This window comes from Convolutriloba macropyga, chromosome 4, assembly GCF_964194025.1.
Source record: "Convolutriloba macropyga chromosome 4, txConMacr16.3, whole genome shotgun sequence".
NCBI lineage: Eukaryota > Metazoa > Xenacoelomorpha > Acoela > Convolutidae > Convolutriloba > Convolutriloba macropyga.
In genome coordinates this window covers 745188-757654 of record NC_134471.1, presented here as the reverse complement: position 1 = coordinate 757654, position 12467 = coordinate 745188, and positions in this window count along the sequence as shown.

The following is a 12467-nucleotide window of genomic DNA, read 5'->3' as shown; positions in this document are numbered from 1 at the left end:
CACTCACAAAGAAGCCTAAACTCTCTCTCTCTCAATTATAGTAAATAAAAGTCAATTTCAAAGTGCGGAAGTCAATTTCAAAGTGCAGTTGTGAGTGAGGTAAGTCACGTGTGACAAAACTTAATCACGCGCATGAAGGAAAAAACTCGCTCCACTAAGAGTGAAAACTGACGTCACAAACGCAATTACGTCAAAAATGCATAAACGAATGAACAAAAAGCAGATTTGAAGTGATTGGGACGTCATTTGGTCATAACAACAGTCTTGAAGAAATAAAAAAACAAAAGAATACCAATAATAGCCTCATCTATTGCTTCACGGCTATTAAAAAATTAAATGCCCCTCCCCAACAGTTGGTGAATATTGGCTGGGCCAGGGCCCACCCAGAACTACGTCTTCACAGCGCATTTCTTATTTTTCAAATCTATCAATGTACAAGTGTCCTGGAGCCTCGAATGCTGAGGATGGAGATGTAGGTCATTAGGAGAGCGAAGCTGAGTTTTGTCATTCGATAAAGAGTGTTGCAGTAAAAATTGTCAAATTCAAACTCATCGTCAGCTCAAAACTTTGACAAATTGAACTAAATAAAAGTTAATTTCAAAGTGAGGAAGTCATTTTTGAGAGTGAGGTAAGTCAAGTGTGACCAAAAATTTAATCAAGCTCATGAACAAAAAAACTCGCTGCACTAAGAGCGAAAAATGACGTCACACATGCAATTCAGTTGAAATTGTATGAACGAAAGAACAAAAAGTGGCTGTGACGTCATATGGTCGTAACAAAAATCATGACGACGAAATAAAAAAAACCAAGATAAGGCCAATAATAGCCCCAGCTATCGCTGCGCGGCTATTAATCAGAAAAGAGAAAAGCTACAACAAGACCAAGCGCACTAAGATATTTATACCTGAAATTTGTCTTCAAATGCAAGAAATTTCCGGAAATATTGTCTCGCCAGAATGTAAGTCACGTGTGACAAAACTTATTCACGCGAATGAAGGAAAAAACTCGCTCCACTAAGAGTGAAAACTGACGTCACACACGCAATTTAGTCGAAATTGCATAAACGCATTAACAAAAAGCAGATTTAAAGTGATTGTGACGTTAATTGGTCGTAACAAAAATCTTGAAATAATTAAAAAACAAAAGAAGAAAAAGAATAGCCTCAGCGATTGCTTCGAGTCTATTAAAAAATTAAATGTTCCTCCCACACAGTTGGTGAATATTGGCCTGTCCAGGGCCCACCGAGAACTAAGTTTTCCCAAAGCATTTCTTATTTTTCAAATCTATCAATGTCTAAGTCTCCTGGAGCCTCGAATGCTGAGGATGGAGATGTAGGTCATTAGGAGAGCGAAGCTGAAATTTGTCGTTAGATAAAGAGTGTTGCGGAAAATAATTAGTCAAATTCAAACTATACGTTCATCGTCAGGTCAAAACGTTGACATCGTTAAAAGATAAACTAAATATGTATTTATATTTGTCTAGGACCCCAATTTAAACTATTTTAGGACCTATCTTAAATATCAGATCAAAAATTTTCCATATATACAAAATCCTTAGCCTATTTACAACTCATATTTATGTCTGTTGTCGATTCTTTAGATTTTTAGATCTTTTTGTATTTCTAGAGTCCTTATATAAACTTAATATCATACTGTGAAAACTTCGATTGGTGAACCGAAAACCGTGTTCCATGGATACTCCTAGTCAGACACCAATTCGCCAACGCTAGCATTCTTTCCTTTCCAAGAGCTGGTGTGCACGACGCGTATCGGGTTTGTGCGCTGAGGTTATCGAGGCCTTGTCGAACAATTTTTGTCAATTTTTCCTCTTGCTGAGCGTCCACCTGAACGACTCTAGACATAAACAGAATAGAAAAATTTTGGAAGACAAAATCGTCTAAGGAAGATTCTGGAATGAACTTGCTTGGCAGGAACATTCACTAAATTTCGAATTCTCGATTTGAACCGGTAGCCAGTGCGATTTTTATGAGGTTAGATAGAGCATAGGCTCCCTCCATCCGAAGACCATCTTATAATTATATAGTTCATAGCAAAAGTTGTTTCTTTAATAATCATTAATGCTTTTATATTTCAGGTCTTCGGATGTCCTGTTGGTTTAGTGGGTGTCTTAGTGGTTCTACCCTATTGCTTTCTTCAAAACAATCTGCACTACAACTTTCAATTAGCTTCTATTTCCTCCTTCTGTCTTTCTTCTCTAATGTAAGTAATCTATTGAATATTTCATCCAATCATAGCACTACAAAATATTATTTAAGAGTCACAAATTATTTGTTCTTGGATTAATTTTATTGGTTAAAATTTGTCCATGACACTGCGCTACTAAATGAAATTGCATACTTCAGTTAAAATTATCTATTAAAACTTTGAGTCGTCAGCCAATATATAAAAGTTATCTTCATGCTTAAGCTTTAGTTAAATTAATTGTTTTTCAATTGGAGAGCGATCTGTTCACAAAGTGAACTAACTGTGTTGGTACTAGGTCCTTCATATTTAGGTGCCATTGGCAGAATTCTCTCATTAAATATCTGTTCGTTTAATACGAAGTTTCGTCGCATGAATTCCTCATCATTTTGCAGTTTCAAAATCTGCATTTCTGCCTCCGATACCACCAATACTGGTCGGGCCGTTACTTTTTGTGTTCCAAAAATTATCAGCATGGGGTTTTGATACTTCTTGTATTTAGTGCACAAATAACCACTTAGAAACTGTAATCCAATGGAAAACAGAAAAGAAATAAATCCAATCAAATTCGTTATGTGCCATGTAGAACTCGCTGTGAATCTGTTTCGGAGACTTGGTCGAATAGTTGTCATATCAAGAATAATTGGTTCTGTTAGCTTGTCAAGTTTTTGAAATGATTTTCGATGATAATCAGGTACTGTTGCAAGCTTAAGTTGAACTTTCTCAATCATTTGTTCACGCGCTTGAGTTATAGTCGAAATGTGTGGCATCTCATTAAGAGATGGAATCTTTGAAAACAAGTGTTGCAGCGGATCTGTTAAATTAACGTCAATTCGAATTGCTGTATCATTACGACAGGAGAAGATATCGGCGCGGATTTCCATAAAGCGTGTTTCAATCTTGGTACCACATTCCAATTCAGTCACACAGGTTTTGCAACCTGGCAAACGTTTCCTTTTCAACGGATCATTATTACGCATTTCACTCATGAACATGTCGAATTGATCCGATGCTGAAGTTATCAGCCATTTTCCATTTCCTAAGTTCTTTGCCTTTTCTTTCACTGGAAGCTTAACCGTATTGATATTGCAGTTTTGCAATGCAGCAAATTGATTTCCAATAAGAAGAGCGCCTAAGCACGTGTCTTCGGCGGTCTCCAAAGAGAAACCATTTGTACATACGGAGAAGCTGCTTGATCCTATACACGCATCTATCTCTGGTTGAGAGAGTAAGGCAATTCTTCGCGTCGACTCGGCTATAGCAACATACTCGGCTTCTGTTTCATATTGGGATGCATATCCGTTCGTATCGTTAGTTGGCATCGGAATAGTTATTGCTCCGTACAAGTTCAGTGCTGTAGATCCTGATGCAAACGGTATTGCTAGTCGAAAAACCATTCCATAATCAGTAACAACAACATTTGTAAGAAGTCTTGTTTCGTAGTATGTTAAAATTTGGGATGGCGGAATTGCCAATGTTAGTCTGTCATTTGCCGTTGAGTGCTATGAGTGTACTTGCCAGATTGATTTGTAATTTAAGTTTTTGATCACGTGAATAAAAGTATTGAGTACAAGCCATAAGCTTACGAGAATTTGATTGAATTACCTTGATGGCATCGTTCAAGGCTTGAGCATGCTTTTCCTGTGTGTTTATAATTTGTTTTTCCGTTGATTTGATGTCTTTTAACTGCGATGCGACAATGAAGAATTTATCCTCAATATCGCTTTTCACTTCCATCCATTGGTAATCATTTTGTTCGATCTTTTCTAAGGCGTAATCGATATCGTCTCGATTACGACTGCTGCCTCCGCATCCACCAAAAATACTACCAATGGAACAAGCAATTCCGGCACCTGCAGTCAGAGCCGTCAGCGCGCCAAATGCTATTAGCGGAGCTGCTCGTTTTTCTCTCCTGTTTGTTTCATTTGTTAGCAATGTGTCAGAAACTTCTTTTCGTAAGTTAGTTAAATCCAAGCGGGCAAGTTGTAATTGTTCTGATGTAAATTTTGATAAGTGTTGAAAGTCCAACAGTTTTTCGTTTGTGTTCATAAAGGTCAAGTTACATCCGAATTGATATTTTTGCCACGATTGTTCCAAAATATCAGAAATGTTCTGCAATTCAATTTCTAGATTTTCAGGTAATTTAGGAAAGGGCACCAAAAATTCAACATTAACAAACTTCTCTGCTAAAAGCAATTTTTGTCGATACACAAATTCTATTCCATTTAATGTTACTTTTTCGTGTTCTGCAATTTTTAGACTTGATAATATAAGCCAAATTATAAAACAATTTATACTGAACAGCTGCATGATAACTCTATTTTTGTAATCCCAAGAGAAGATTAAGAGATTAAAGAAGGCAGGACTTATTTTGTCGCTACAGTTGGCCAGACGGTAACAATTATTGAGCCTGCGGAAAAGTAAGGAGAAATTTAATGCCACTTTAAGATGATAAAAATAAATATTTTATTTTGCCTAGAAAGGCATAATGCCTCTCAATATCTCGGGGAGTCTAAATAAACTCATTGACTTTTTATTGTCTTAAGTAAGGTTTGAGGGCTCAAATTTTTCATAGAAATTCGCCGGGAGTTGTTTTCAAAGTAATGAAAATTTAATCAAGCTGTAGGTAAATTTGTTCAACCATTTTTATGTGTCTGATAGTTAAGGGCTTTTTGTTGACGTCAGAAGCAATAATTTTTGTAATAATTTAGTGCAATTTTCTTTTCAGGTTTAATTTTAGCTCGTCAGCTAAGTATAAGTATAAATTCAAAATCAACAACTAAACAGGTAAACGTTTTTAATATAAATCATGTTTAACATCATCATAATGTCATTTCTAATCGGGTGTTGTGGCGGATGTTATAATATCAGTTATGACTTGGATACTGAGGTGCTCTGTTGTGAGAGCAAGATGACATCTATTGAAAATGGCATAGTATCTTACGAATCGGAGAATGTTGGCTATCCTTGTGGAGATAATGGCAGTATGGAGTATGAAGTAAATGAAAGCAGTTCGGTTGTGTTCTGGGTCATTGTACTATGCATAAGTTTCTGCATGGGATTTATATGTTACCCATTGGTTATTTTTCTAATAATTAAGTTCTTTTATTAGAAATTAAGTTTATCTAACTTGGACCCCTTTTTTTAAGATATAATGTCAGTAACGCGGTCAAAAATTTCGAAAAGTAATATCGACTGTGATATAAGAATGTTTGCGGACGAGTATTTCAATCATGAAAAATTAAGAAGTTTGGGCTGGCTATCGGTACCAGTAATTGACGTTGAAAAATCTGATAATTGGCTCACTGCTACGAGTAAATTAATATCGGCAGGATACACTGATTACGTAGAAAATGACTGGGTTGTAAAGCCGATAGCATTGAGAAACCACAATTTGTTTTCACTAAACTCGACCTTTTTGGATTTTGTGAAAAACGTTACTGCAGAGTCAGAATTTGTTCAACATTGCGATCGTAATTTCAATCTGCCTTCATCTGTAGTTAAAGGTGGACGAGAATCTCGTTTATATGGAAAGCAGTTCTGTCCCAGTAAAGCAGTGAATGATGCGTCTTGGTGTTATTCTTTTTCAATGAAAGATTTAGTTATTTGTAACATTCCATCATGTGTAAAGCAAACAAAATTAGACGCATTGCTTCAATTTAAAAGCTGGTGGACTGACGGTCACATCGAGACCGGGGGTGAAGAGTCAATATCAGTTACTCCTATTGGGAGTAAGTTATTTCTAATTAGTGAAGGGGGAAATTTTTCTATCGATCTTGAAAGAAACATGCGTCAAGAAAGCGATTTCATGAATTTAATCAAATCTGGTCCTTTTAATCGAGTCATGCAAAACAAAGTGAGATATTACATTCCACAACCGGATTACATTTTATGCCAGCCTGGGCTCTGTGCACATTGTGTTTTAACTGCGTCAGAAGGAGTTTCAATGGTTTTTGGTTGGGAAGCTAGAAATTTATCTGGGCATAATATTCCACAGGAAACATTGCGATACTATTCTAGTGGTATTCGTCATGGGGAATATAAGCAGTTGTTAAATACATACAGTGTAGCGAGTGCACTGAAATGGAGTACTGACAATGACTCAAAGCGGAAAGTTAACAGTGGGTTGTCAGAACATTTAACAGCATTTATACAGTCAGGCGAAGTTGTTAAGTTGGGGCAAAATTTGACGGAAAAGCGTGGTAGGAAAGCGGGACTTAGGGGAGCAAGTTCAAAAAGGAAACGTAGTTTCAATTTGCCACAGCAACGGAAATGGTATACAGCAAAGCGTGTTGAAGAGAAAGGTTAATATGAATAACTCATGTAATAATATCTTATGTATGTTCAGGTTGTATTGTTCAATATTTGGTTTATAAATACTTTCTTTTCCTATTTAGAGCGGTATTCAAGGCATATACAGAATTTAACATTGGAAAATGAACCAAGTACAAGTGCAGTGCATGCTGTGCAAGGGATTGTGTCTGAAAGCGAGCGGGAAGTGGGAAATGAAAATGGCGGCGGCAAAATCAAAAGAAAGAAATGACTCAATAATTGGTAAATTTTAATGTTACAATTAGTAAATTAATTTCCCCCTGCGCTGTAATATTGGTTAAGTGTTGGCTATTATGTCATTGTAATCAGCGGAGGTTGTGTGTTACGACCTCGTGAGCCGATTTTTTATTTTTTTTTTATTTAAGGAGATATTGGCATATTTATTAGAAATTTTGATTGAGAACATGCTAATTTCGCATGATTTTTGTTAGTTTCTCTTTGTGAAAATGAGTTCTGCAATTCAACCGTCACAATATGCCTCAAGCAATTTTAGAATAGTAGTAAAATAGCACATGCTGTATAATATAGGTCCGTATGACTTAAGAGTTATTCGTTGAAAGGAATGAGATTTTAATATATGAGATCAGACAACGATAGCTTTGCTGAAAAGCAAATTAATAACAAGGAAACTTTAAAAGTTAAAAAGTTCATTCAGAAAATTTCAAAATGGCTACATCTAGTGTAATAAAATTAAATGCCTTCATGCGTTGTATGAATACCGATGCTAAATTGAATAAAAGTTTATAAAAAGAGTTAAAATGAGATGGTTAAGTGTTGTAATTAAAAAATAATGAAGTAATGTCAAGTGCCATGGGTAAAGAACTGGGTCTGCTTTCGTTGTCGCCCGTATCGTGATGTTGTATTTTGGACTTGAGGTCCGGTCATACTTTGTTTGACTGGTTTAGGTATATTTGATTTAGATGTTTGGTGTATGTCTGTTTGTTGTGATGTTGATGATGGTTGCGTTGTTACTTGACGTTCTTGTTTCTTCTGCTGTAGAATTTTAGAGAGATTCGATGGTATTGATAGCGTAGGTTCTGGTATTTTTTGTTGTGATTGTTTACTCTGTGTTGCCTGTTGTTCATTTGTGCAATTTGTTCTTGGAGAGTTTTCCTCCGGAGTTTGGAATATTGGTGATGGACTTCTTGAGGGCTCGGGTGTTGTCGGCCGTGGTGAAGCATCCAAATTGGGTGTTTCCTCGCGCGTAGGAGGGAGGACGTTCTTTTCTAGTACTGGTTCTGCTTGTTCCGGTTGAACTTTCGTGGAAATGAAAGCGGTACTACGTTTATCTATTGGAAGGTAAACCGTGTTTTCGATTTGTGAATCGAATAATTGCGGTTCTTTTATTGCCTCTGGTATTAAAGGATCTTCTTCGAAATGTGATTCATCTATATTTTCGATATCTTTAAGAGTAGGTTGTGGTTTGAATGGTTTTAAGCGTACTCTGTGTACAATTTGAGTGAAATTTGTGTTTACTTTTCGAACAAGGTAGTTGCTTGAGGTTAAGACTTTTTCAACTCTATAGACTCCAACCCATTTGCACTGGAGTTTTCCGACTTTCTCATGTTCGCTTGATATCTGTGGATGTAATAACAAGCAAAATTCGTGTAATTTCAGAGGTGCTGCTTTAGCCTTTTTGTCGTAATAGTCACGATATTTATTAAAGGAAGCAATTAAGTTTTCCTTTGTTTCACCAAAAATGCTCAACATTTTAGATTGCACTTCACTAATATAGTCATACTTGCTATTAACATTTGGTAGAGTTTTGTTGTTGAAACGTAGATCAATTGGATTGATAGGTATTCTTCCATGAAAAATTAAAGACGGTGGACAACCTAGAACTGTATGAAAACTAGTGTTGTGCTGGAAAACTGCTAAGTCCACAAATTTGTGCCAGTCATGCTTTACCTGGTTTTCATATATTCTCAAATATCTCTTTAGAGGCCCATGAGATCTCTCAAGAAGTCCGATTGTTTGAGCATGTTTCAAGGTTGCGTGGTTGATTTTGATCTCTAACATTTTTGCTAATTCAGACAATAACTGTGAAGTAAAAGCAGAACCTTTATCCGTTAGTATAGCTAATGGTATGTATGAATGTCTGAGAAACCATTGCATTAGGATTTTAGCTATAACTTCCGCAGATGGTGAAGTAACAGCTTGAGCAAACATATATTTAGAAAATACATCCATCGCTGTTATAATGTATGAGTATCCCCCTGACTTTGGCAGCTGACCTACAATATCAACTTGTAAGAGGTCGCAAGGAAAGCTTGTGTTAGAGCTGACTGGGTTGAGTGGAGGGGTTAGAGTTTCATGTTTAGGTGATTTTGCTTGTAAACAGGATAAACAATTATTGATGTACACAATTAAGAATTCATTAAATCCAGGAAAATAATATTTTTTCCTAAATTCAAGAATGGTCTTGGTGATGCCAATATGTCCCTTCAGTTTAGAGTTGTGTATTCTGTAGAGAAGTTCCTCGCGTAGGTGTTTTGGTACAACTAATTGTTTGATAAAATTTTTTCCGGTGTGGTGGAAAAATTTTCTATACAGTGTATTGTTTTCAATTAAGAGGCGGCCTATTTGTTTGTGGTATTTCTGTAAGTCATACGATGAGTACGTAGTGCAAGGTTTGACTTTATTTCTTATCCAACGCATGGCTTCTACTATGTCAGAATCTTTTTTTGCTCATCTTCTATTTTCAGTGGCTGTAGTTTGTCGGAGACATCGAAATTGTCTAACGGGTTTTCGTGTGACATAACATTGATTGATTTTTCTGAGAAAGTTGTGAATGAGTTGATTGTCATTGCCATCTCATTATCAGTTTCTTCGATGCTTATTAACGGGATTGGCTGGAGCTCGGTAGCAGTTAGTGTTGATAATGAATTGTCTGGTATGCAAGGCGTGACATCTATCGAAATGTTTTTCATGGGTATCCTATCGGTTATTTTCAATTTCATTTTCGTTGCCGGGTTAACATGAATTCTTGAAAGGTAATCAGCAGCAGCGTTCGCTTTACCTGGTATGTGACCCAAAGTGAAGTTGAATGACAAAACATAGTCAACTGCATTCCATAGATTCCCAGGTAAAATTTTTGTTTGGAAAAATCGAGTAACACTTTTGTTATCTGATAATACAATAATTGGTTTGTTCGAAACACCCCAAATATAGTGTTCAAAGCTTTCAAATGCCAATTTAATGCTTAAAAATTCCTTCACATAAATTGAGAACTTTAGCTCTGCAGGTGAAAACAGATGAGAACCAAACGCGACTGGTGCGTAGGATTTTTCATCAGCTTTTTTCGATTGTTCGTGATAATCTTCAATCAGAAGAATGAAACCTGCTGCGTAGAAACTTGCATCACTTACAATCACAAATTGACAGTTTGGCTTAGCCATTTTCAAAGATAGTTCGCAAGCTTTTGCTAAATCGTTTTTTAGCGTACTAAGGCTTGTTTTATGTTCATCTGTAATTAAGAATTGGCTCTCTTTTCGTAAAATTCTAAAAAATGGTTGCAGTTTGATTGCAAGATTTGGTATAAATTTTTGAAAATATTGCACAAAGCCAATTAAACGTCTCGTTTGTTTTATTGTTTTTGGCATACGTATGTTGGCTAAAAATTTTTCAACTTTCTCTCTATTTGGACTTATTCCATGTTCTGTGATTGTATGACCTAAAAATTTAATTTTTTGGATGCCAAATTGACATTTTTCTATAGACAGTTTGAATCCTGATTTTTGAATACAGGCAAATATCTGTTCTAAATTTTTTATCAAGGTGATTCCGTCTTGTGCTCCACTTCCAAGGTCGTCAAAATATACGAAGCATTTGTCGGCTGCAATACAAGACTGTAAATGTTTACTGACGCAAGAGCTAAATGCAGTAGGTGATCTACTTAAACCTTGAGCAAGCCTTTTGAATGCAAACGTTCTGCCACCAAAATTGAATGCTAGAAGTTGAACGCTGAGTTCATCAGCCATCTGCATTGAGAAGTATGCTTGGCTGCAGTCCATTTTTGCAAATATTTTTTTTCCCGCCAAATGTGCTGCGGCATCAGTCATTGTTGGAATTGGGAAGTTATTGTTAGTGTAATCATGTCTGAGTAAATGATTAATTCGACGGAGATCTATTAAAATTCTTAGTTTACCTGAAGATTTCCGTTGGGCGAATATTGGTGAGGAGTATTTAGAAAAAGGCAGTGTTGTTATGATCTCATAGTATTGCATGAGTGCAAGTTCTATCAGCAACTCATCTCTCAAGTGAATCGGCGTCGATGTATTTGGAGTGTATACTGGTCGTGTATGTTCAGGTGTTAGCTTGATGAGACAATCTGTGTTTTTGCCTAAATCTAACCGATGGCGTGCGAAAATTGAATGGTATTTTACTAAGAGGTTTTGCATTTTCTGTTTTTCTTGCTGATTGAAAGCTGAATCCTTCCAATTAAATTTCTCAAGAAATTTTGCACGGCTTTCTTTGTCATGTGTTGGATTTAATTTTTCCATTCGCTTGAATGAGTGGATGGTTTCATAAATTGTTTTTTGTATTCCAGTGAGACTTGATCCGTCGGGGCAGTTTTCAGGTGTTGGAAACCATAACCCGTCGTTAAAAAATTTTTGATGTCCCTCTTTGTTTTCTTCAATTAATGAAGTAATATTATTTTGTTTTTCTAAGATTGAAAGATGAATAGGCAGTAGATATGCTGCTTGCTTTGATGTTAGTATTTGAAATTTAGCTATTCTAGTTCGGGCTGATATTGTTGTTTTTGTTGGCATCAAATTTATTATTCCAATTTTTGTTCTGCCAAGCGAATCAATCTTACTTAGTGATGACATAACACATAGTCCGGTTTTCTTTTCAAACATAACGGAGGGTTCAATTATTCCGATACTTTCTTTGACACAGTCATCACAATCAGTTATTTCACAGTCCACCACTTCTTGTTGGTTGCTATTCAGAGTAATTTTGTTCTGTGTACACAACACAAAAGTTCTCTTCCCAGTTCTGTTTGATTTATAGTCTTTGAGGCCTAGCGTGAGGTCTGATAAGTATAAAAGACCCCTGTGTGGATGAAGTACAATATTGTTCCTTTTGAAGAAGGGGTTCCCCAATAATGGTGAGTTCATATGTTTTAAGATTAAAAAATCTTCCTCAAATTTTGAGTCTGCTATTTGAATCTCAATTGTTACAGAATGAAGTACCTCAGTTTTTTGTCCATTGGCGAGTCCCAATCTGCTTGGGAATTGATGATTAAACTTGATGATCGATTCTGGAGATAATTTTTGAATTTTTTGTAAAACTTCTTTTGGCATGGCGCTGGAGAATGCTCCAGTGTCAATTAGTAAGTCTGTATAGAATGGACCGAAATTAATTTGTATATAAAAAAGGTTATCACCATGCACTGGAACTACTTGTGAGTTTCTTGTAACTATGCTAGAGAGAAAATCACGCGGCTGAGGGGTAGTTAGTTTTTTTGATTTGAAAAGGTTGCGAATGGAATATTACCTCCGCGTTGTGCTGGCTGTCGTGCCAGGCAGTCTCTCTGCATATGGCCTGGTTGTCCGCAGATTCTACAAATGATTGCTGAGAACCTCGGTCTGAAAGCTCTCTGGTTGTTGAAGCCTCCGCGTGGTGCCCAATTGTTATTTTGGAAGCTGTATGTTTTGTTTTGAAGATGACCCCGGTAATTCCAATTTGGGTTACGCTGGGTCCAATTCTGTGAATATCTTCCTTGTCCTCGATCTCGTATTCGAGTTCTTGGATAATTTGATCTAGAATTAAATTGCATTGATTTGTCCATTCGAGACATTTGTTGTCCAATCTGTTTCTGTGTTTTACTGATGTCCCTTTGTGCTTCTACTACGGAATTAAGCACTTTTGTCAATGTATCAGTTTGAGCGTTATCAACCACATTGAAAGCTGTTGACGATTCGTCGT